The 27,267-nt window shown below is 38.1% G+C and overlaps 1 long non-coding RNA gene across 1 annotated transcript in view; it reads left to right on the top strand.

The window, feature by feature from the left end:
* Positions 1-26,910, top strand: part of LOC122558053 — a 50,995-nt gene extending 24,085 nt beyond the window's left edge. Inside the window, exons 2-4 of the long non-coding RNA XR_006314027.1 lie at positions 10,177-10,342; positions 25,313-25,432; positions 26,864-26,910. This is a non-coding gene — a long non-coding RNA (uncharacterized LOC122558053). The remainder of the gene's footprint in view (positions 1-10,176; positions 10,343-25,312; positions 25,433-26,863) is intronic.
* Positions 26,911-27,267: the final 357 nt, after the last annotated feature.

Genomic DNA, 27,267 nt, shown 5'->3' with positions numbered 1-27,267 from the left:
TTATTCTCTTGCTGAAGAGTTGGCAGTATTATTTTGCAGTGCATATCACAAACTATATCATTGTGCCTTTGCATTGCAAATTTTACTACAATTGTGAGGCAAATTTTAACTCAGCATTTATTTTGAAAATGTATTTGGAAAATATGTTTTTATATTGAAGTTATGCTTATAAGTAACTTCCTGTACCTGTACTGGATGACGATTCCCTTTGCAAAAAAACATTTCAAGTTGAACAATGATGCTAAGAAAAAATCATTTATTCGCTTGGTTATTATAGATAAAATGAGTTGTAAAGCTAAAGGAAGGGAAAATAATTAATTCAGACTTTTACAAGCATTTGACAAAGTACCACATAAAAGATAAGGAATTAGATTAAACTGAAAGGATTGCAAGTCTGACACTGTGACATAAAGAAATCAATTAAAAATAGAAACTAAAGGATCTAATATTAACCTGTTCTACATTATTAATTAGCATGCTAATATCTTAGCATGATATTCCTCCATTGTGTTAACAATATGTAATATTTGAGAAATGACAATTTGAGAAATGGAAAAATAGATTTCTGTTTACAAAATAAATTCAAAACATTTGTTTAGCTTAATTTTCATCATTTTCCCTCTATTTCCTCAGACAATGTGAAGTTGAGTCCCCATATTATTGCTTGCAGTGATGTTGCTGATCTTTTGGCCAGTACACTGAAACAATCTTCTGTCTTGGGCAATTGTATTGAGCATTCAAAGGCTGCAGATTTCCTTGGAGTTAGGGGTCTCTCATGTGATCATCCAGCTCTGATGAAAGGTCACAGACTGAAACATGAACTCTGTTTCTCTCTCCACATCTTCATTGAATGGAGTTCCAAACAGTTTAGATATCCACCCTGCTCCACCTGGCTGAACTTCTATTCTCCATGAATAGCTTCTCCTTTAACTCAAAACACTTTCTCCAAGTGAAAGATGCTGTTATCAGATTGGTCCTTATTATCCCTTTCCTTTTATAGCACATATGGACAATTCCTTGTTCTAGTCTGACACAGGGGACCCCCTCTATCAACTCTATTTTTATGGTTTGTTTATGATTATGGTGGTGCCATTTCCTGCCCTACTCTTGAATGTGAAAACTTCATCAATTTTGGTTCCACTTTCCATTCTTTTGCCTTCACATGGTCTGACTCTGACTCTTCCCTTTCTTTCCTCAACTTCTCTGTCTCCATTTCAGGGAACTGGCAATTGATGAATACACATTATAAGGCCATTGACTCCTACAGCTACCTTGACTATACTTTCTCTCACTCTGCCCCCCATTCCATTCTCAGTTTGTGGCAGCTCTATCATAATGCAACCATTCATGCAAGCCGTTCTGATGTATCCATCTTGCTCAGGAGGAATCTGCCCGTTATGTTTGACAGGATTGTGAACTGTCATCAAACCATTTCCCACAGACTGCTCCCACTTTTTTTTCCCCTAGGACTATGGCTGGGTTCTCTTGGCCTTTACTTAGCCAACAGCCCATCTCCATCTCATGGCAAACTTTCATGTAAGTACAAGAAATGGAACAGCTTCCAATTTAGGTCCTCCCTGCTTGCCATCCAATATTTCTTGAAACAACAATTTGCATGTCTTAAATTTTAGTAGACTGCATTTACTGCTGATCAATACAGTCCCCACTACATTGGAAGAATGAATGCAGTCTAGATGATTACTTTGACCACACTGCCATCTCTATTCTCCGTCACCTTCTCTGTATCAATAAGGCTCATCACAAGATCAGGAATTGCAAGGAATTGCCGTGGATGTTAGTTTCCTGACTTTCACACAAGGATACTCAAATTCATCTGAACGCCAACATTTAACTATTTTTCATAACCTTCAAAGTACTCTATTGGCTCCAAACAAAATCAATTTGTTTCAAACAAAATCAATAAATTCCCAATTCTTTAACCTTCCTAGTTCTTTATCCCAATGTTGATTCCTGTTACGTCTTCAGAGTTTACTTTCTATTGAATCAGTTATCGTCAACAAAATTTAATAAATTATATTTGACCCTTTCACCTAAGTCATTAATCGATTTGGGAAATGTTAAAGCTTAAGCACCCACAAATAACAAGCGACCACCTGGAAAAGACCTATTTATCTCCTCTGTTTTCTGGCTTTAGTAATTCCTGTATGTGTAACTATCAACTCCATAAGTCCCTGTTTTTGTACTAAACTTGTGTGGCATATCATCAGACATATTTTGGAAATCAAAAGTGCATTTTGGTGTACCCTGCTCCATACATTCTCAAAAGTCTCTAATAAAATATTGTGTCGCCATAGTCTTAGCAGACCATAGGAGCTGCTCTCTCATTGGAGAGAAGCAACTGGTCATGATTTAACCTGAGGGGCCCCAAACCTTAGGTGAAGATAAAGGTTGAGAAGGAGAGTCCTTCATGGTAACCTCAAGCCAGTGATGGAAATTGAACCCACACTGGCATCATACTGCTCTGCAAACTGATATTCCAGCCAACTGAGCTAATCCTATTCCCTCTCATAAAATATTGTGCCATAATTAAGACCAGAAAATGGGACTCTAGGATTCAAATTAAAATTAAAGAAAAACAAACTTAAAGAGAAATAAATGTTCAGAGTAATTTGTCAAGCATAATAATAAAAGAATGTCAGACAAATCCTAGAGTAGGAGAAAATGTGTACCACAGAGGAGAGTTACAATGGATTTAATGTGTTTTCCCCATTCTTGTCCAGTTTTATGTTCTCAGCTTCCTATTTCCACACACTGAGTGCATTTTGTTTTGGAAACAATTACAATCTGATTTTCCAACAAACCTGTGTTAATAGTTTTCTCTTATCCTTGTTTAGTTAACAGTCAATTAAGCTATATAGCCTGCCAGAAGTATGTTACCTACAGCTTCTCCTGATGACAGAAATCTCTCCTTGACAATGTGTTTGTCAGTACTTTTTGCATGTAAAAGTTGAAATCTACAGTTTGTTGTTTCTTATTGAAGTAACTCTGATAAAGGATACTTAAGGCTGTGAAAAATGTGAATTGTCATTTGGTACCACAGTATAATTTGTCTAAGTCTCTGTCTAACCCAAACACGACCAAGGTCAAATGATTTCTTTCCCTGCTACAGTTGTCTTTAGCTGTACTACATTGCTTATAGTTCACTTTTGAAAAAAGTAAATGTTTTGTCAAACAAGTTAGCTGAGCACAAATTACAGGTGAAACATGTTGAGTAACCAACTTTCTGAAAATAATTAAGACTTCTTGTTTTACATTTCTATTTCAAATTAAAGTGGAAAGTAAAGTTGAAGAACTGAGGGTTCTTGCTTATCAGTTGCCCTGCATTTTGCTTATGAGAAGTAAAATATATGTAGTCTGTTACTTATTGATAGGTGTTAATATTGTTACAAAGATGCTTTGTTTAAGATTACATAGAGGAATAAAGTTTTGAAGGATTGTGGAAAATGGATTTATTTGAAGTTATGTGGAAACTCCTGGCATGACTTCTTTAGAGAATTTATTGAAAGTTCACTGGCTATATTGATGATTTTGTTTCAATAAGGTTTCCTGTAAATCATATTACTTGTGATATCTACTTGCTTTGCTGTAGACCTTTACTGAGGCTGATTTGAACAGTGACTGACTTGGAGTGGTTCTTGTTTTATCTGATTCAGTTGGGGAAAATCCTGCTAAGAACAAGCTGAGTTAGAGAAAAACTTGCTATGAATAAGTTACCCAGTTGATCTCATGCATTTCTGAAAAGAAAGCCCTTTTATTGAATTTAGGATAAAAAGTTATTTATTCTTTGAAAGAATGTTTGAAGAAACATCACAAGATTGTATTTCCAGAAAGATTCCAGACACAGTTATACATGGCTAGTGACTTGATCACCCTAACCTGACAATGAAAGCCCTATGGAAAGAAAAAAACACTTCCGAAAGTGTTTTTTTTCTCTCAGGAATCCAATCCCTGCAGAGAAGTCCATCTCTTTATCGTTTCCTGAAGAGTGTGTAAACATATGTGTATTTTAGGGATATTTAGACAGAGAAACTTATGGTTCTGTACTCTCGATCATGTGTGTTAATAAATAATTGCATCTTTATTGAATAAGTCTTTTGATGATACACCAATAATTGTTTTTATTAAGAAAATTGGATGATATATCTTGGTTTAAAATTTAATAGTGAGAAGGTATTTAATTGGTCATCTTACTAACTGGAGAATGAATCTTTGTTTTATGCTATGACCCATGAAGTAGTCGGACTGCAGTCTCAGTCATGACAATATTCGAATGGTGTGCTTCAGTATTCCACTGCATGGAAGGTGTATCAAAATCTATCACCCATTTGCAGATTTGTAACCTTCAATTTTCTGGCAATTTGCATCTTGAAGTGGCATAACCATGGTGCAATTCACAATTTGATGAGATGGACAAATTTCAGGCATAAATCACTTATGCCTATTCTTATGTTACAAGGAATACTCTTCAACTTTTCATGACAGTCCAGTGAGAACTTTATCTATCACTGTTTATTGACATTATTCCCATTCTTGACCTGCACACCATCCCCACAAATTCCTGATATATGCTGGCTCCGAACAGATGTAATTTACACACATGATCTTTGGTACACAGAATTCCTTTCGACTTATGTTTGAGATTGTTAGGAGCAATCTGCACAGTTCGACCTCACTTTTGTTGTATATGGTGATGGTTGTGAAGGAAATAATGTTCATGTTACATTGGCTCCAATTATTCTACTGATTAGTACTCAAGTCTGTGTCTGGAGACAAGGAGTTTTAATCTAATTTTCAGAGGGAGCTGATATATCTGTACCAATTCCAAAATCTTGGTAATTAACCCTGAACAAATGTAATTTTTCTTATTACTTTCATGCAATAAATCTTGTTATCTAAGAACAGTGCATATGCTCCATAGCAGTTCATCCTCTATCACGAATCATTAGAGAGGCCCAAGATAAAGCAAAGACAGTGGAGGATTGGTGACAGTAACCTTTACTCAGTACCAGATATCAGTCAAATTGCAAATGCCACCAGGTACCAGCAGTGATTAACTGGGAAAATACCAAAATTGACACACAATGTCAGAATTTCAGATTTAATGAAAGATGTGCTTAAAAATTGAAGATGTATTGGACAGTGATACCTGAGTGATACCATGAAATGTGTACACTGAGTTAGTAGTGAGATTGTTGCCAAATAATGACTGCACTGATAGCATCATGGTTTCTCACTGAGCTAAACATCAACTAGAATTCACCTTCAGAAGCCCTGAGAACAGATTATATGATGATACTTGGTCACCTGGTAAGAAGGAGCACATTCAAAGTTAAACAAAAATACATCTGTGATCTTATAGGTTTGTCTTCAACAATCCAACCTTGTTCATTACATAAAGAAGAGAAAATGAGGTCTGCAGATGCTGGAGATCAGAGATGGAAATGTGTTGCTGGAGAAGCGCAGCAGGTCAGGCAGCATCTAGGGAACAGGAGAACATTACATAAAGAACACAATGATATTATATAGTATTACTGACTTATGTATTGCTCCATTAAATGTGTTTAAATGCATTAACTGTCACTATTTTGTAAAGGAAACAAAATTTAATACAAATTATCACAACTCCAATAAATACAGACCTGTATGGGACAGCTATTTTTGAAAATCTTAAATGATAACTCCAATTCTAGATATAGTTCTTCAAAGATGCTGGGCACCAAAATCAAAATTCTTTTTGAAAGACATCATTAATGGGCAATGAAGATGCTAACCCCTCGCCACCTAACCTCTAAAGCCTGTACCTCCAGTGCCAGTCTCCCAATCCCTTCCCAAACTAATCCTGGACTTAGTGTCTAGTGACCATGCCCTCTTCAACCCAAGCTTCCTGCAATCCAATGACATCCACTACTGAGCTCTGGCATTGTGGGGCTACAAGAGCAGTTAGTTAACCAGATTGGCCAGCAACTCCCAAAGGCAGACTTCCACTCAGGGGAGAGATCTGCCTCTGTTTATTTAGACTGCTAGCAGCATCTTATCACTGCAGATTAGCTTTTTTAAAGTTGATCAGTTTGTGATTGACTTTTATAAGAGAGGAATACAGGAATAAAAGTAGACTATTATGCCCCTTATGCCTGCTTTGTCATTCTAGGGGATCATGCCTGATCAAGCGTTCCTCAATGCCATATTTTGTATTTTCCCCATATTATTGGATGTCATCAATAACTAAAAATTTGTCAGTCTCTTTTTCTAGCACTTACTTTAAACACTGCACTTCAATGAGAAACGTGCTCCTCTCCTATTGCATAAAAATCTACCCATAAGTTCAGTTGTTCAGCATTTAGTCCCACAAGTCTATTCCAACATTGAGTAAGGTCATGAATGATCTGCAGCATAACCCTGTATTCTAAATTGCCCCATACGTTTTAATGTCTTTAGTTAATAAAAGCTAATAAGCTCAGTTCTAAAGTTAACAACTAACAGCATCAATGGATGTATTGCTGTTGTGGTGCAATGGGAGTATCCTTACCTCTGGCCCTAGTTCAAATCCTAACTGCCCCAGAGGTGTGCCATAACGACAGGATGATCTAAACAGAAACGTTTCCACCACTCTTTCCCTATAAAGGTGTTTCCAAATTTCACACCTGAAAGATTTAATTTTTAAGTTCTAGCCCGAGACACATCAATCTGCAGGAAATGTTCCTCTGTCTCTATCTGCTCAAACTGTTGCCTTTAATACTTTGTAAACTTTTGTTAAATCACCCCTTGTATTTTTAAATTCCAGAGAATACAGCCCTGGGCAAAAGCAAAGCAAATGCATGTGGTGAGATATGATTTGAAATTAAAGAGAATACCAGAAATTGAAATAATTTACAAGAAGAAGTTTGAGAAAGTGTCCAAAATCAAGATAGACAATGTGCTGCTCAAAAATTATTATTTAGTCTTTTAATTATAACTTGAGAGCTACTTGGTTCCATATGTCACAAGCAACTTGATTCTAAGTGGGACATTTAGCATTCTTAACATTCCAGAATTACAGTATAAATATTCATCATCCGTGGTAGGATTTTTGAGCAGGTGTAAATTGAAATGACTCAATTTTTGTGAAGAATCTTCTGGTTCACTAGTAGCCTTGAAGGTAGAAATCTACCATGGCATTAGCCTGGCATCTATACTACTCCAAATCCACACCAGTATAGTTGATTCTTATGGCTCAGCAAGCCACACAGTCACAGAAAATCAGGATGAAAGCAACTTCAATAACACACCAAAAGCTATGCACCTTTCAGGGGCAATGCAGGCTGTTTGATTGACACCTTATTCAGCACTTTCCTTTCACGAATGATAGTGTCTAACATCTAAACAATCCACTATAGCAACTCATCAAGGTTTCTTTGAAAGTAGTTTTCAAATCTGTGGACCTCTACCACCAAAATGGACAACAGCAACAGATGCAAGGGAGAAATATCGCATGTCAGTTCCCCTCCAGATGACATTCCCAACAGTTGGAAATATTTTGTTGTTCCTTCACTGTTTTGGGGCCAAAATGCCGGAACTCCTCTTGTGTGGGTAAACTTGCACAGTATTACTGCAACAGTTCAGAAACGTACCTATAAAGGGAATGTGCATTTGCTGAAATGCTGAATTTGTCACCAATTCTCATATAAAGTGCAAGAAAAAAAAACAATGTTTGCAAAGTAAAGCTTTCAGATTGGACAGGAGAGAACCAACACGAGAAATGTCTAATTCAGCTCATCCACAACAATCTACTTGTCAAGGCTACGTCTGTCCATGATAATATTGAGAGGGGTGACTAATATAAAGCCTTGTAAATTGAATAGTTTCTGAACAGATCTACCAGCTCAAATCTGGTCATCCACCGTGAATGTTACTTTCTCAAAGAATGCCAATAAAGTTGTTTAACAATTCTAAGGCATTGTTTATAAATTTGTACAGGCATGTATAGGCTCTGGAAATAATAAAATGATACACCTCAAGTTACAGAAACCTCAGCTGGCCTGGTTTGTGAAGGATAGATGTTGAAGTGAAGTGAGCCTGTGTTCAGCTTATATTTAATAAGATTATCTTCCTTTAAAGAATTTCCACATTTTCCCTTTTATACTGTTGTGATTAGTGGACAGGGTTGCTGACACTTAGATCAGATTCCTCTACAGTGTGGAAACAGGCCCTTCAGCCCAACAAGTCCACACTAGCCCTCCGAAGAGTAGCCTAATTTAGGGTGGCATGGTGGCACAGTGGTTAGCACTGTGGCCTCGCAGCGCCAGGGTCCAAGGTTCGATCCCAGCCTTGGGTGACTGTCTGTGTGGAGTTTGCACATTCTCCTCGTGTCTGCGTGGGTTTCCTCCGGGTGCTCCAGTTTCCTCCCACAGTCCAAAGATGTGCAGGTCAGGTGAATTGGCCATGTTAAATTGTCCATAGTGTTAGGTGCATCATTCAGAGGGAAATGGGTCTGGATGGGTTACTCTTTAAAGGGTCTGTTTCCATACTGCAGGAAATCTAATCTAATCTACCCAGACCCATTTCCCTCTGACTAATGCACCCAGAAGAAACCCTCGCAGATGTGTGGCAAATGTGCAAACTCCACACAGCTGTTGCCTGAGGGTGGAATCAAACCTGGGTTCCTGGTGCTGTGAGGCAGCAGTGTTAACCACTAAGCCACCATGCCATCCCCTTCCAAGCCTTTGTTGTAAAAATGCATATTTAATTGGAAAAGGGGAAGAAAGAAACAACAGCATGCAGTTATATATAATGTTTACCAGAAAATGACTCAAAATATTTCATCAATCCATAAGGAAAGTAGACCCTGAACCAATGAAAGAGAGATTAGGATTGGTGGTCAGAACTGCAAATTGATCCATTTTATCAATGTCTTATAGAAAGACAAGAATAGAGAAGTAAAGTACATCTTGTAGAGCATGTTAGTGGAAGAGTGAACACTTTGGCTTGATGGGTGATGAATATATAATAGACTGGAAAGGACTGAAAAGGTTTTTGCTCATTACCTTCTTTTCAAATATTATGCATTGTCACTTAATGTTTGTGCGTGTTTCCTTCGGGTGCTCTGGTTTCCTCCCACAATCCAAAAATGTGCAGGTCAGGTAAATTGGCCATGCTAAATTACCCGTAGTGTTAGGTGAAGGGGTAAATGTAGGGGAATGGATCTGGGTGGGTTACGCTTCGGCGGGTTCGTGTGGACTTGTTGGGCCGAAGGGCCTGTTTCCACGCTGTAAGTAATCTAATCTAATCTAATGTGATGAATTAATTTAAAAGAGAGTTGCTGTTATATGAACAAATGTAACAGCAATGACTTCCAGTTGAACTGTTAATGGCAGCTTTTGCTGAAGGAAGAATGTTGACAAAGACATAAGGATATCTCCTCACTTGCCTGCAAATAAAGTCCAGTTGAATACGCAAATATCGCTTTGGATTAAAATGTAATTCAAAGTCTGTTTTCTCTGAAAATGCAACATTCCTCAGAAGCAAGTGTTAGACCACGCTCAAATCTGGAAATCCACAATTTTCTGACTAAGAAGTGATGATTGTGCCAATTAAGTCCAGTTAACATTATAGTTGTAGTTTGGTGTTACTTTATTTTAAGATAAGGGCTCATAATATATGTGTGCTTTTGCTTATTTATGCTACAGTAGACAAGGGCTCTAATTTGGAAGTCCCAATATCTTCAACCAGAAAAGATCAATCTACCACAGATGAGCATTAAAGGACTTTGTACTTCATTTAATAATCAAACCTTTACATCAGTTCTTCATTGCTTAAAATCATTCAGTTGTGATACTGAATCTCCCAGTCTCTCAGTGTGAGTAACTAAGCTCCCAAATAGGTTTCCTGAGTCAACCTGTGGTTTGGTCAAAGTAACTCCAAAACAAACATTCTGAAAGCCTGCCAAGACTTACTCTCGACAATGCAATTTCTTGTTTTAGATATCTGAGCCTGCCTATTCTGTCATTGCCTGGCTGGAGGTTAGAGACATGCGTTCTTTGGGCAATGGAAGCTATAGGCAATGAAGCTGACTCACAAAAGAGAACATATAGATAGAAATCCTTAAAGTTCTTGCTTTGTTTCTGTTTGTTGCTGTGTTTTCTTATGGCAGCTCTGCTTGTCAAATTCTCTATTATACAGAACTGCTCAACAAGGTCATTGCAACAACTAGGTGGTGACAACAATTTAGAAGAGAAACATTTGCAGCAGGGGTTCAGAACATTAACAACAAGCACCTCTTCCTGAAAGGGCCTGAAAAATGAAGTAATTCCAACATAATGGTACTTGGAACACTTAAAACGCTCAAGTAAGTTGTTTTTAATTACTTGATGACCTGAACAGCACCATTCAGGATTTATAAATTAAATAGAGATTTAACTAGCCTCTAATGAATAGATGTAGACAACTATTGTTCTGAAACTCCAGAGAATAGATCATTATGCCTTCTCTGTTTGACCTTCTGCTACTCAGAGTGAAATTCTCTATAGTGCATAGTCATCTTCATGTGTTTCTTTGTGCACAAGATGACTCACTTTTTGTTTTATGTCAAGTAAGTTATCTAAACACGTTTTAACAGTGTTACTGTATTGTTCAGCCAAGGCTGTTGAGAAATCAAAAGATTCTATTAGGAATTAAGGGAAGTTGTCTGTAACTTTTTCAAGAGAAATTCTTCACAATTGTGGCACTATCCTACTGTTCTCTGAATTTGCATGTGCTTTTTGTTTTAAAATCACATTGTTGAATGTTCAGATCAGCATCCATCTCGATCTTCCTTAATTCCCATGGCTACCTTTCCCACTTGACTTTATACTAGCTCTGTTCTCCCATTCTCCCTCGACTTTATTGGGTTTTTTTCTTCCCTACAGTACACATTAGCACTGAGCTGTCTTTCTCCTCATTTCCAGTTCATGATGGCACCATGGCACCAGATCATAGTCCAACAAATTATTTAAAATCACAAGCTTTCAGAGTGCTGCTCCTTCGTCAGGTGACGAAGTGTCTACCTGGTGTCGTATGACTTCTGACTTTGTCCACCCGAGTCCAACATTGGAGTCTCCACATCATGCCAACTTTAAGTCGTTGCTGTCACAGCAAATTGATCAACACGGCACACAGGATAGGAATTTTTGATCTCAAAATCAATATCTAATATGGAGTTCACTCCAGTACCATTCAGTATCCTGGAGGATCATCGAGTAGGAATTAGGAATGAGAATGAAGCATGAATTTGGGAGCAAAGTTGGAAATTTTTTACAGATCTTGCTACAGAAACACCATTGTGGTTTCCTGGCCTTTGATCAGAGAAATAGTGTTTTAACTGTTTGGTATATCTTTGTGAAATTTACAGTCAACAAAATAATGAATTATTCAGCTCCATCTATCAAAGTCTTCCATAATATTACCCTGGAGTTTAAGTTTTATGTTTTCTAGACATTCTTATTATTTGTTGTGATTTCTGATTCATTACAAGTATTATCATTTTACCACAGATACGTAAAATGGCAAATGATTTGGATTAAATATTGTCATTAATGAAGATATATTCACTTTCACACCTTTACAGTTATTTGATCAAGTCTTCCTTTTACATTCATTAAAAAACATATTCTGCTATTCTCCACTTTAACCTCTTTATATAATCATGTTATAATTAGTGAGCATTGTGTAAGATAATTGTTCTGAAAGTATTAATGCTGAAGACTGCATTAAGCTCCAGCCAATCTGATGATATCTGAAGGATGAAGGTGATAAAAGCAAACATATTAGGATTGAAAAATGTGTTGCTGGAAAAGCGCAGCAGGTCAGGCAGCATCCAAGGAGCAGGAGAATCGACATTTCGGGCGTAAGCCCTTCTTCAGGAAGGGTTTCCCTTCAGGAAGCCTTTTCAGCTCTGATCTCCAGCATCTGCAGTCCTCACTTTCTTCTAGACATATTAGGATCCCTACAGTGTGGAAACAGGCCATTTGGCCCAACAGGTCTACATGGACTCTCCAAAAAGCATCCCACTCTATCCCTGTAACTCTGCAATTCCCATGGCTAATCCATCCAATTTATACATTCCTGGACACTATGGGCAATTCACCTTGTCTCTGGGAGGAAACTGATAAGTCAGATGAAAATCATGCAGACATGGCGAGAATGTGCATACTCCACACAGTCACATGAGGCTGGGATTGAACCTGGGTCTCTGGAGCTGTGAGACAGCAGTGCTAACCACTGAGCCACCATGCCATCTAACCTCTTCAATAAGGCAGGCTGTTCTCCTAGGTTTCCCCATTGTCTTCGTAACAATGAGTCACGTTTTCCCACTTTCAGTTAAAGTGTTTTGTTAAGTGAGATTCAGGTACTCCATTACCTTTTTTTTTGCAACTTCTGCTCCTCAGCTCATTAATGATGCAGCCAGACTCTTCAGTGTTGTTCCTGAGAAATTGTGCAGCCAGAGAAGTGGAAGGGATGGCCTGTGCCAAAACCTTATGGCATACACACCTCTGCTACTGTATTTAAAAGGCCAGCTGCACGTTACTTCAGACCCTGCAGTCAAGAAAGACCCCTTTACACTGTGGTGTTCGAACCTTAACATTCAGGATGCAACCTAGAGGAAAGGACAGCTCATTCCCTGCATTGTGGTTAGTGACTTGGAGTCATTAATGGACAGAGTGGTGGAAAGGAAGGAAGTTCTTTTTCCATCTGATCACCATGGAAGACCACGGCTCTGGACCAAGCCATGGGGGTCGTGCTGTGGTCTGGTGAAGTGGGATGTCAAAAGTGCAAGAAAAAGGTCAATAATAATCTGTGCTTTACAAGGATAAGTACCAACGACTTGTCTCACTGTCACCATAACTCGCTCTAAATCTGCCACTGCATACTCCTCTCACCAATGTTCATGAACTACAACTCTTGCTATTACATGCATCATACCCACTCAACAATACTAACCCATTTCATTGTTCAAAAGTACTGACCTTTATCAGTCCTCTGGACTTCAGCCTTATTCATCAGGGACACCTCACCACCTCTCCTGTTCATGCATCATCACTATCTGCTCTTCCACCCACTTCCATCACACTCAATCTCTCTTTTTGTCTCTAAAGATTGCATTTCACATATCCAATCTCTCTCAAAATGAAAAATGGTCAGTTGATCAAAAGCTTGCACAAAATCCTATCGCTTGCTGGTTCAATGCTTGACCCTTTTAGAACAATGTCACAGTCCACACTGTGTCTGAAATATTGAAATATTATCGACAATGGAAGGGTCAAAAGGAAATTCCTCAGGAACTCCTCTCAACCTGCTGGGTATCATGAGAGATTTCCTGCATAATTTTCTGATATGATATTCTGATGGAAGCCTTAAGAGCTCCTTTACCTTCGCACCACAGGATGTTAGTGCACTGTATCACTGACTACTGCTTTTTAGCTAACAGTTGGTAGGACATTTAATGTATAGATATTTGAAAATAGGATCACTGAAGGATATCAAGCATATAATCACATAGATAATGAAACATTTATTCAGCAATAAAAAAAGGCTCAAGGACTGCAAATATAACAAGCTCCGTATGTCCTTTGCACTGAGCGAGGCCTGTTTGCCAGATTGTCAAAAGAATATTAAAGAATTATACAAACTTGAAACCAGCTCATTGGTCCTGGAAGTGTGTTTTGTTTTGGTTATGTCTGGTATTTGGCTTTGATGATGAATTCCTCTGTCAGGTTCTCTTGGATAGTCCCTGTGGTCAATATCCCGATTGTCAGCCTCATCTTCATCTTCAAATGATTGTGTTGTTGTTCCCCAAATTCATCTGCATTCCAGTTGTGAAAAGGGCAGAATGCCACAACAATGCTGCACACCCTTTCTGGGCTGTACCGCAAGGCTTGACCAGAGTGGTCCAGACATTGAAAGCTCAGCTTAAGAAGCTCTATGTTTTCTTCTGGTGGAAACATGAGAAACATTGTCTCTGTTCTACATCAGTCTGCAGGTTTTGTAAGGTGGCATGATTTCTGAATTGTCTGCATCAGGGACTCCAATTCCAAGAGCTTTATTCTGCCCTCAAAGAAAAAAGAAGTTATCTGGCCTACTTTACATACAGTGTTAGACATTTTGTGTTTTTACTGCATGGTTGACTTTTAATTCAACACGGCAAGATTCCAACTTTGTTTCTGTGCGAGTGACTGGCAGTCTCCTTCATGTTTCCTTTTGTGTCATAAGTCCCTGAGGCCTCTATGACTTTTCGCCCCCATGATTTCCATTGATAAAGCTATTAATGTGCCTGTTTTACCTCCAAAGTTCATGACTTTCGAAATTCCCAAGTCCTTGTTGGCCCCATACCTTTGCTGTATAAACATAGGAGCTACTGCGACCTGTTGATTCTTCATCTTTTGAAGCTCTGGAAATGTTGAAGAGCTAAAATGTGATGTATGAATTGGCCTGAGAGTAGGTACAACTGTTGTGGTGAAACTATTAGTTTCTGATGTCAATTTGCATCAATAATTGATCAAAGAGAATACTGACCATTGAGCATATAGGGACATTATTGTGAAGAAGTATTTGCGTGATGTTTAAAGCAAACATTTTGGTCATTTGCAGCTGCCAGGTAGCTGCTCAGATTTACATCAATGTGTTTCCTGATGAAAGATAGGAGATTTGGAAATAGGATTTACGTAAGGTGAGTTGGGGTTTTAATGAGATGCGGGTGAAAATTGTTAAGGGAGTCATTGCTCAGTATTGAGCTCTTATGACACTGTGATAGTGCCCCTATCTCTGAGCCAAGAGGCTCAGGATCAAGATCCCCCTGTGCCAGAGGTTTTTAGTAATGTCTCTGAACAGGCTGATGAGAGAATATCCTCAATGGTAAGGTCCGGAAGCCACCATGGTGGCATAATTGGAAAAATCTTTCTCAAGTTAGGAATTTGATCTTCTCATTCTCTCTGTCTCAGAGTGGGGAAATGTTTGCCCAATGTCTATCTTGTAACAGACTGCTATCATTGCAATAAACTTCATCATTTTTATGATAAGAGCCTTTTCTCATTAAACCATCTAGTTAATTTCCTCACAATAAAAAACAAACAAACCTGTGGATGCTGTTCACGGTGTGCTGTGATAAAGAGGTAGACAACTGGATCATTTTTGAGGACAGAATGTAGGCATTCTGAAAAGTGGTCACCCAGACTGCATTTTGTCTCCCCAGTGTAGGGGAGACTACACTGTGAACAGTGAATACAATAAACTACATTGAATGAAGTACAGGAAAATTACTGTTTCACCTGGAAGGCATGTCTGAGATCTTGGAGAGTGAGAAGGGAGGAAGTAAACAGGCAGGCATTAAATCTTATGCAATTAGACGAGAAGCTGCTGTCAGGGTGTGGGGAGGTATTGGGAGTGGAAGAGGAATGGATCAAGGTGTCCAGAAGGGTATGGTCCCTACAGAAGTCTGACAAGAAGTGCGTGGGGGATATGTGTCTGGTGAAGGCATTCCGCTGGAGGTGGCAGAAATGGCGTGGGAATCCTGCAACCTTCAGGATTTAATATTGAATTTGATAATTTTTGGATCTGAACCTTCCCCCCTGTCCTTACCCCAACCCTTGCATACCAGGCCTTGCCATTGCATGGGCTGCTACCACAATCAACCCATTGTGTCTACTAATGGTCCCATTAGCAGTTATTGATTCTCCCAGGCTGATTGTTACCCATTCCTTTGTTTGTCCAACTGATTCAACTCCATCTCAATCTATCATTTATCCATCCTCCCCACCATCTAACCCATCTTCAGCTTATATACCAACCTGAAACGGGTTGGTGTCATGTGCACATATGATAGATTGCAATTTAATAGGAAATTCGAAGATCTAGATAGGAAAACGAACATCGAAAATAAAAAAATAAGACTCGTGTGTGATGGTTGCTTCTTGCAAGACAGTGAGGGGAGAAACATGATGAAAAATTAATTCCCTTTTATTTATCAGTCTTTTAATATCGTTTACTCATTTACATTGCGTTGCTACATTATCATTGTCCATCTTTCATTATTTGAATTTTTTTTTCTACATACACTTAATTTTTCCCAGATATCTACTTTTGTTGTATGAATTTTATTAAGTAGAGTCCAAGTGAATATTTTGAATCCAATTCTAATAATGTATTGGGGCCACATGTAAACATTCAGAACCAAATTGAAAGGTGAGACAGTCACCTAAAGACTGACAGTAATTTGTGATTAAGGTGGTGGTGCAGTGGTGGGGCAGCATGGTGGTGCAGTGGTTAGCACTGCTGCCTCACAGTGCCAGAGACCTGGGTTCAGTTCCTGCCTCAGGCAACTGTCTGTGTGGAGTTTGCACATTCTCCCCGTGTCTGTGTGGGTTTCCTCTGGGTGCTCCGGTTTCCTCCCACAGTCCAAAGATTTGCAGGTTAGGTGAATTGGCCATGCTAAATTGCCCATAGTGTTAGGTGAAGGGTTAAATATGGGGGAATGGATCTGGGTGGGCTGCCCTTCGGAGGGTCGGTGTGGACTTGTTGGGCCGAAGGGCTTGTTTTCACACTAAGTAATCTAAATCATTGCTATAATCAGCCAAGCAACTTATTTGGCTGACCAAATTTTCAGCTTGAAACCAATTCATTTGACCGTTGCACTTTTTATTTATGTTCTATTTCTATTTGTTTTTGTTATTCTTGTTTTTTAAATGGTAAATAATTTCAGCTAACAGGATAGTCCAACAACTTGCAACCAGGCATCCAGTGTTTTCAGTAAAGAGTTGGGGGAATGTGACAGCAGCTTGGATTATACTATGTGAAGAACAGTTGAGTGTCTATTCATTATAATGTCTCCCAAACACCATATCTCTTGTCAAATGTTTGGAGGAGTCTCTTCTATTGCTGGTTTTGGTGGAATTCTCTCAGATTGCTGATAAACACAGGAACATTGTTGGATTTTCAACCCCTCAATCTGTTTCAATATTCGATTAGACTACGGTGGAACTTTGCTTCAACTCCTGCCTTTGCTCGATATTCCTTGCTATCCCTATGAATAAGACTAAAAGATTCATAAATTCTACTGGATATCAAGTCCTGACAGAAATTGTGAAATTGGTTATTCTAAGTCTTTGCAGAAACTGGGAAAGATAATGTGTTTGTTTGCACAGTCTATCTGATATTTCTATTGGGACCAAGCTTGATCTTTTCTCGTGTTGTAAACTCCTATGTTTCAGAAAAGAAAATACATAGATGTATTTAAAAAAAGCAAAGGAAACAAAATAAGAAACAGTAACTATTTGTTCTGTAGTTAACAATAAAATATATTATAAGAACAGAGGGAAACTGTCGAAATAAATGGATTATATGACTCAATGAACATTAGATATAGAACATAGAACAATACAGCGCAGAACAGGCCTTTTAGCCTTTGATGTTGTGCCGACTTGTGAACTAATCTAAGCCCATCCCCCTGCACTATCCCATCATCATCCATATGCTTATCCAAGGACTGTTTAAATGCCCCTAATGTGGCTGAGTTAACTACATTTGCAGGCAGGGCATTCCACACCCTTACCACTCTGAGTAAAGAACCTGACTCTGACATCTGTCTTAAATCTATCATCCCTCAATTTGTAGCTATGCCCTCTCATTCAAGCTGACATCATCATCCGAGGAAAAAGACTCTCACTCTCCACCCTATCTAATCCTCTGATCACCTTTTATGTCTCTATTAAATCCTCTTTTAGCCTTCTTCTCTCCAATGAGAATTGACCCAAGTCCCTCAGCCTTTTCTCATAAGACCATCGCTTCAGACCAGGCAACACCCTGATAAATCTCCTCTGCACCTTTTCCAGTGCTTCCACATCCTTCCTGTAATAGGGTGACCAGAACGGTATACAATATTCCAAGTGAGGCTGCACTAGTGTATGCACAGTTGCAGCATGACATCACGGCTCTGGAATTGAATCCCTATACCAATAAAACCTAAAATATTGTATGCCTTCTTAACAGCACTATGAACTTGGATGGCAACTTTCAGGGATCTATGTATATGGATACCAAGATCCCTCTACACATCCACACTACCAAGAATCTTTCCATTGACCCAGTACTCTGCCTTCCTGTTATCCTTCCCAAAGTGAATCACATTTATCTGCATTCAACTCCATTTGCCACCTCTCAGCCCAATTCTGCAGTTTATCCAAGTTCCCCTGCAACATTCTTCCAAACTGTCCACTACTCCACCGACTTCAGTATCATCTGCAAACTTACGAACCCATCCACCTATGCCTGCGTCCAAGTAATTCATAAAAATGACAAACAGCAGTGGTCCCAAAACAGATCCTAGTGGCACACCGCAAATATCAACCACCACTCGCTGCCTTCTTACAGAAAGCCAGTTTCTAATCCAAGCTGCTAAATCACCCTCAATCCCATGCCTCTGCATTCTCTCCAAAAGCCTACCAAGTGGAACCTTATTAAAGGCTCCACTGAAGTCCATGTACACCATGTCAACTTCCTTACTCTCATCCACATGCTTGGTCACCTTCTCAAAAAACACAATGAGGTTTGTGAGACTCGATCTGCCCTTGACGAAACCATGTTGACAGTCTCCAATCAAACTGTTGCTTGCTGGATGATTATAAATCCTACCTCTTATAATCCTTTGCAAAACCTTTCCTACAACAGACATAAGGCTCACTGGTCTATAATTACCTGGGTCATTTCTACTGCCCTTCTTGAACAAGGGCACAACATTTGCAATCCTCAGGTATTAAACCTGTAGACAATGATGACGTAAAGATCAAAGCCAAAGGCCAGAATTGATAACACCTCCTCCTTACTTACCTCAATCCTTTCTGGTCTAACAGTTTGTGTCTCAGTCTTCTCCTCCACAATATTGTCTTTTTCCTGAGTGAAAACTGATGAGAAATATTTGTTTAGCACCTCTCTGATCTCTACAGGGTCCACACACAACTTCCCACTTCTGTCTTTGACTGGCCCTATTCTTACCCTAGTCATCCTTTGATTCCTCACATACCAATAGAAAGCTTTAGGGGTCTCCTTTCATTCATCTGCTAAAGACTGCTCATGTCCTCTCTTTGCTCTTCTTAAGTCTCTCTTTAAATCCTTCCTAGCTGATCTGTAACTCTCCATCACCATTTGAACCATCTTGTCTCAATGTCACATAAGCCTCCCTCTTCCGCTTAACAAGAGATACAATTTCTTGGTTCCCTTACTTTATCACTCCCTCCTTGCCTGACAGGGGCATACCTATTGAGGACACGCAATATCTGTTCCTTAAGCCAGCTCCACATTTCAATTGTCCCCATTCCCTGCATTTTCTACCCCATTCTATGCCTCCTAAGTCTTGCTTAATCACATTATAATTGTTATTTTCCCATCTATAACTCCTGCCCTGTGGCATGTACTTATCCCTTTCCATCGCTAAACTAAACGTAACTGAATTATGGTCATTCTCTCCAAAGTGCTCACCTACCTCCAAATCAAACACTTGGCCTGGTTCATTACCAAGTACCAGATCCAGTGTGACCTCCCCTCTTGTCAGCCCTTCGACATACTGTGTCAGGAAACTCTCCCGCACACATTGGACAAAAAGTGATCCATCTGACGTAGTAGAGTTATAGTATTTCCAGTAAATGTTGGGGAAGTTAAGTCCCCCATAATGACCATCCTGTTCCTTTCACTCCTATCCACAATCATTTTGCCAATCTTCTCCTCCACATCCCTGGCACTCTGCGGAGGCCTATAAAAAAAAAACTCCCAGGTGTGTGATTTCTCCCCTCCTGTTTCTAATCTCAGCCCATACCACCTAAGTAGACGAATCCTCATCAGAAGTTCTTTCAGCCACTGTTATACCGTCCTTGACTAACGAAGCCACACCTCCCCCTCTTTTACTACCTTCCCTCATCTTAATGAAAGATCCAAACCCTGGAAGCTGCAACATCCATTCCTGACCCTGCTCTATCCGTGTCTCAGAAATGGTCACAACATCGAAGTTCCAGGTACATATCCATGCTATTCTGGATACTCCTGGTGTTGAAGTTGACGCACTTCAAACCAGCTTGGTGTTTGCCAGCACACTCCTGTGACTGTAAAATCCTGTCCATGTCCTCCCTACTCTTATCCTCCTATGCACTGGAACTACACCATAGGTTCCCATCCCGCTATGATTATTTACTTTGGAAACTGGAATTGAACTGAGTGACGAGGTGAGGAGGGGTGAATCAGCTTCCCACTATTTAACAAAACTTGATTTACTGCTGCAAAGATTTGTTTTATATCTTCTTTTTTTGCTGTCAGTTATATCATATTTTAATTGAAAGACAGTACTAGTCAAAATTACTAACTCATGGAAAAAGTAACAAAATGCAACATTAAACTCAAATATACAGTTTAAAAAGGGGAGGTGTCTGGTACAAAACAAGGACTCTGCAGTTTAATAGCTTTTTAGATTCTTTGGTGTTTCAAGTTAAAATTGAGACTATGACTATTTACATGATATCTTGCATCTTCAGCAGTAGCAATATTTGTAGATCTCCTTGAGTTCTTGGAGGATGAATGTTTCTCCTGCTTTGATCCCAGTTTATAGAAATACTAGATAAGTCAGGTGCCAGAAGGAAACCTATCCTAACAAATTGTATACTTTGATTTTTGAAGTTAGCATGAAGTTAGAATAATTACTGAACATATACACAATGTGGCAAATGTTCTTCAACAAAAGAGCCCAAATGTATTATACAAAAGAGGAAACTCACAAAGTTATATATTTATGACAGTTTACATAGATTTTAATATAAGCAGCAAAGCAAAGTTTCAATCTGTTTCCTCACATTATCTTGCATCTCATCTTATTTGTATAGATCCTCAATCTCAGTGAACTATCACCCCTATCTCAGCTCTGTAATTTCTGACTTAACTGCTATTCTCAGTTCTTTTTTGAATTGCTGAACTTTATGAATTCTTTCTGAGTTTGCTGACATGATACCCTTATCAATTCTAACTATTTTCAATTGTAACAGACTGAAAGACTTTCTTATGCAATCTCTCTGAGCTTAGAAGCTTCACAGACTAAAACCTTTCTTTTAAGGTGACTAGTTCTCATGATTCTACTGTTTAAACCTACTGTTCTGAAGCCAATCGTCTCTGCCTGACATAAACTAGCAGTTTAATCATTGCATTCATTGACGCTACACCATAAAAATTAAAGCATGCATTCTTTCAGAAATCCTTTAAACTCAAGGGCAACCTGTAATTATTGAAACACATCAGCAAATGGGACAAGTCTCTGGAAATATTTTTAAAAAATTTTTTGGCTGAACATGGATAGAAAAGAACACATTCAATGACAGCAGACAGATCTATTATTGGAGGGCTGCTTCCCACAGACTCATTCAAAGGATTCTATCCGACTGACTTGAAGTCACTTGCCTCTTAGAAATGGTGTATTGTCCAAATAACTTACTAACTTTTTCTTAAAATAACCAAAGTTCATCTCCCTCTGTTTTAGATTCCAGATCCAAAGTGATACTAACATATTTGGTTTCTAATCCACTTCATGTTACTTTATTATCAGTGCTAGTATTTGGAACATTGAGAAGGTAACAGTGAGAGAGAACCTTCCAATCCTTGCTATTACCAATCAATTTTCTTTCTCTCCTTTTCTGCTGCTCCCCCGAGGAAGTGATAAGATATGGTTCATTTTGTATATCCTTTAATCTGGCTCCATTGAATTTTCAAGACGGATTATTTCTAGCAGGTCTTTCATGTACAGCGTAAGCAACTTCTCATACAAATGTAAAGTAAAATAGAACATGCAAATTTCTTGATATCTGACTCAAATGACTTGTTTCAATGCCTTTTGATAAAATGTTAATTTCAGTACAGATGATATGGAGGTGCCGGTGTTGGATTGGGGTGGACAAAATCAGAAGTCACATGACACCAGATTATAATCCAACAGATTTATTTGAAAACTCAAGCTTTTGGAGAGCTGCTTCTTCATCTGATGAAGGGGCAGCACTCCGAAAGCTTGTGATTTCAAATAACCCTGTTGTTATGTGTGACTTCTGACCTCAGTTCAGATGCTTTAAGTGACTTCACACTGGTTTCCCAGAATTGCCTCAATCTGTGGTCAGGTGATTGCAGACATTTTAGGTCCGTGTTTATTCCTTTTTAAAAGTCATTTTAGCCCACGAAGGCCTCAGATCCTCTTGTGGCCCATAAGTAATGTCCCTACTCCTGAATTGGGAGGTCCAGGGTCAATTTCCACCTTCCCTAGAGGTGTGTAATAACATTTCTGAACAGATTGATTAGAAAAATAGGTTAAATTCAGATGAAAGTTGAAAATTAATAGCCCTATTCTATCTCTATTGTACAAAGAATATTTTGTTTATTGTTGTGAAGGTGTAATCAAATAAAACTCTGTATCGGTCTCAATCTGGATACTGACATGACAGCACTGCAAGAATCTGACCATAATTGCCCATGTGGCCCATATGATGACATAAAATATGGTTTAATAATATTATTGAGATACATTTAAGAGAATTTTAATCTTTGCCAGGTTGAAGCATACAATGCAGTTTTTAACCACATTGATTGATGCATTCATATAAATTTCTATTTGAACTAACCCAGTCATTACCCAATTTATGTACAAGTTATTGGTGAATTAAGATACTAAAGGAAACAATTTATGCTACTGCATTACAAATAGCATGAAGAAGAAAGTAGTTATCGATACCTGGAAAGGAAATGAGTTCTACTTCCCAATGCTAATATTACTCATTACAATGTAAAATTAGCAATATCAATGAGACCTTTCAAAGTAAGCACTTTGTGTTGAAGTAAATTGTTTTTCAGACGCACAATAATATTAGTTTTTTTTTTACTTTCTGCCGCAAAATATTTATGTAGATCTGGAAAAGTTAATCTATCTATATTGTTAGAAGAGAAAACACAAAACAATTTTCCATCTGTGCTGTTGCATTTTTTAAATCAGATACAGCAATTAGATGAATAGCATTTCCCTTGTTACCCATCACCCAGTGATTACTATTCAAAGCTTTTACATTTTTAATCACAACACAATTAAATTTTGGTTTCTTGTTATGACACTGTAAAAATAAATTAAGTGTTGATCACCAATCAGTTTAGCAATTCAATTGGTTACGTTTATTGAATTATAATTATTTTGATTTTAAGCGGAATATTCTCTTTGCATGTTTTGTCTATTTAATAAATGCAAATGTATGTTCGGAAGAAGTCTTGTCTGACTTGAAGCATTAATTCTGCTTCCTTGTCCAGAAATGTGGCCAGACTTACTGAGTTTCTCCAGAACTTTCCGTCTTATTTCAGAACTACAACATTCACAGTATTTTGCTATGATCCAAATGTAGGAATTGGATCACTTTCCATTTTGGGCTTATCATGGAATTAGCTACAGCTCCATCTATGCAGCCCCAAATAGTTTGCTTCAGTTCTAACAATGTCTAGGTTTGGGCTGATAAGTAGCAAGTAACATTCATGCCATACAAGTGCCAGGCAATGACCACCTCCATCAAAAGAGAATCTAATCATCACCACTTGATGCGTCAATAGTATTATCATTGCTGAGACCTCCCCACTGTCAACATATTGGGGGCTACCATTGACCAGAAAGTGAACTGGACCAGTGTAATAGAAGCTATGGCTACAAAAGCAGATTAGCAGTTATGAATTCTGAGGCAAGTAATTCAGCAGTCTGATGGAATACTTTCCACTTATCTGAATGGATGTGGGACAAAATATCCTGTTTAATTGGTACTCTACCTTGAACATTCACTCCCTGCATGCAGAGACATAATGACAGCAGTCTGTACCAGTATGCACCACCTTCAACAGCACCTTTCAAACCTGTGACCTCTGCAACCTAGAAGGACAAACACAGAAGATGTCTGGGAGCAAGTTAAAAGTTCCCCTCCAAGTGAAACAGTTGTGATTTGGAACTATGTTGCTGTTTGTTCAGTGTTACTGGGTCAAAATCCTGGAACTCCTTTCCTAAGAATACTTTGGGTATTCCTGCACCCCAAAGACTCCGGTAGTTCATGAAAGCAGCTCAACACTACCTTCTCCCGGGTAACTAGGGATGATCAATAAATGCTGGCCAAGCCAAAGATATCCACATACCTTGAATGCATAAAAATATTCTAATCTTAGATGAGTACCCTTTTCTGCATCTTCGATGACTTAGTTAAACTAAAGGCTTTTTATCATGTTTCCTATCCTTTAAAAAAACTCAATTGTGCTCTCAAAAATCTTTACAAGTGGGATTCTACCTACACGGGTTGCAGCAATTCAGGAAGAATACCCACCACCACCTTCTCAAGGACAGCACACGATAGTAATAGAATGCTTCGCCTTGTGTTTTTAACAAAAAGAATTGCACCTGGAAAATTTAGACCTTCACTATTATGGCATGATATTTCTAATGGCAACTTTGTAAAAACTGTAGTGTACGTGGAATGTGCTAAAAAAAAAACCTACGAAACAAGAAAATGACCAAATTTACATTACCAACATAACAATAAAGTATACATAATAAAACAACTACTACTGTTAATAATTTAGAAATTGTTGTAAAATATTATTTGGGCAGAGATAATCCAAACATTATAAGAGAAAGTGCAAATGAGGAAGGAGGCATTCTGGCTGTGGGATGAATGTTGTATTCCATACCTGGACATTATTTAACCTCTGAACCCACAAATATAATGAACCTATTCAATTGCAATCTCTTTGTAAAAGTGTCCCAATTACTTTGCTCAATTCTGTTTGAATTCAAAGAAGCACAAATTAAGTGGCATTACAGCACCTTATTAAAATGAAAAGGATAAGAATTGTTCTTGCTCATGCCAAAGTTAAAATTATACAGTAATGTAACACATTAAAAGAGCTGCTGACCCTGCTATTGCTGAAATTATAAATATAATAAATAATTTTATAATTACAGCTCGGCGATTCAGGAGGGAAATTGGAAAACACTTTTTCCCACAAAAGATGTAATGAAATTAACAAATTAAGAAAATAATTAAGGTGTTCAATATGTTTAAAGGAATTACTTTAAATGAAATGCACTTAAATAAATGCCAAAAAACACCATACAGGAAAGCAAACAACTTTTGTAGATCTCGGAGGGTGACCAGATATTTGTGATGAAGCCAGAAATGAGGACTATTTGAACCACAAGAATTAATGAAAGCAAGGTGATAAACTTGTTTTTGTGAAAATCTTTCCCTTTCATTCACAGTGACGGACATATATCTCACACACTGCCAGACCAATAGTCATTTCAGAACACAAGAAAAAGTTGAGCTCTAATAGAATCTCCTCCTTGAGACAAGGCAATCTAAAGAAATTATACTGGATTGTGAGTATACTTTTCTTTAAATCTCTTTGATTGAAGATCAACTTTTTGAAAGATGCAATTAATCATTGCGTTTAAATTGAAAATAGTACACTTATGTCATAACTGCCATTGACATTGAATGATACAATATGAATTTCTACAATGGAATTTAGAATTTATTCTTACAATAATTGTTCATAAGAAAGTAGAAGTGTTTAATCTCATACTTAAAAACTCATGAATCCACAACAATATCCGAGAATTCCTAAATTATGCTTCCAAGAGCTGATGTTGGTAAACTTAAAATATAAGTTGTTTCTGATGTGATATCTTTGTAGATATTTTCTACTCTGAGAACACATTGTTTGCTTGGCAACACCTGGGAAAAAGTTGTTTCATTCCAAGATACAACCTATAGCCTGTAAAGCTAATTTATTGTAATTAAGGCTTTAAGCTGACTATAAGTTTGAGTCAATAGTTTTACCTTCCTAGGGTGATGATGGCAGTGGGAGTGTAAAGATAGAAATGCCACTAACAAAGTTAGTTGAAGTTTAGAAGTCTCCACCAAAAAATGTGGCTGAAACAATTGGATCTTTCAAAACTAAGATTGTTAGGTTTCTGTAATTCAAGGCTCAGAAGTGATAAGCAGAAAAGACAGGTATGAGATAAATTCAACTGGCCAAGTGGCCACCGTGTGCTGTAGAATTATATCCAATGAGGGGGATCTGATTGAGATATACAAAATCATGAGAGGCATAGACAGCGTAGATCATGAGAATCATTTCTCCATGGCAGACCAGAGGGCATATGTTTAAGGTGAGGAGCAAGTGGTTTAGAGGAGATCTGAGAGAGAAAAAAATCACCTGCCAAATGGTAGAAATATTGGATGTGCTGCCTGAGATGGTAGGGAGATAGGTTCACTTGCAACAATTAAGAAGCACCTGAAGGGGTACTTCAAATGCCAGGCCATAGTAAGTTATAGACCAAGACTTAAATAAGATTAGTATATTTTGATATTTGTTGGTCGGCATAGATATAGTAGGCCATAGGGCTATAAAACTCAATGACTCTCTATGACTTTGTACGAAACATTTGTTTTCAGTACCCATTCACAGAAAGGACAGACAGACAGTTAAGAGATATCTTTCTAAAAATTAACAAACCAGGCCAGATTACTCAAATGGCTTTCATGAAGTGTTGTTTCACAGGCATTAGTGTGGATTTCTTGGCTCTTTTTCTCTTAAATACTGATCAGTGTCACTTTCTCAATTTATGCAGACAAAGACAGCAATAATTCTAAATTAGCATTCTACTTTTCAGATTCCAAAAGGTCATGTGTCAGATTAGGCAGCATGCTTTCAAATCTTCATGGTGTCTCGGCAGCAGCCCAGAACTATCTCTCAAAAAACATTATTCAGAAAAACAACTTTAATTTTGCTTCTGCCCTCATAGATTGATCAACTCTTTCCAAGGTCTCAATTACTATTCAACAACTACCATCTACTTGAACATGGGGTCTCTTCCAGACTTGTCTGAACCAATTCCCAAGTACTGACCTCATTAATAGCCAACCTCTGCTCTCTGTTTTAAATAATGTTCTTCCTAATGTCGCTATGTCTATTGGAATCTTTTTAATCAAGGCTTAGCTTACAATTAGCCTTGAGGCCTGGCCTCACTAATAAATGCAAGCTTGTTTGGTCTCTTCTTTTCCTTTTTCTACAAACTGTCCCAAAGTCTACCATTCATTTCCAGCTCATAATTCAAAATTGATTAAAGAATAAAAATAAAATTGATGAAAACTCAGTGAGGTTTCTAACACTGTCTACTATTTGCATATTTGGTAGAGTTTTGATATA

This window comes from Chiloscyllium plagiosum, chromosome 16, assembly GCF_004010195.1.
Source record: "Chiloscyllium plagiosum isolate BGI_BamShark_2017 chromosome 16, ASM401019v2, whole genome shotgun sequence".
NCBI lineage: Eukaryota > Metazoa > Chordata > Chondrichthyes > Orectolobiformes > Hemiscylliidae > Chiloscyllium > Chiloscyllium plagiosum.
The sequence above is the reverse complement of the archived record's forward strand: the minus strand, read 5'-3'. Positions and strand labels throughout refer to the sequence as shown.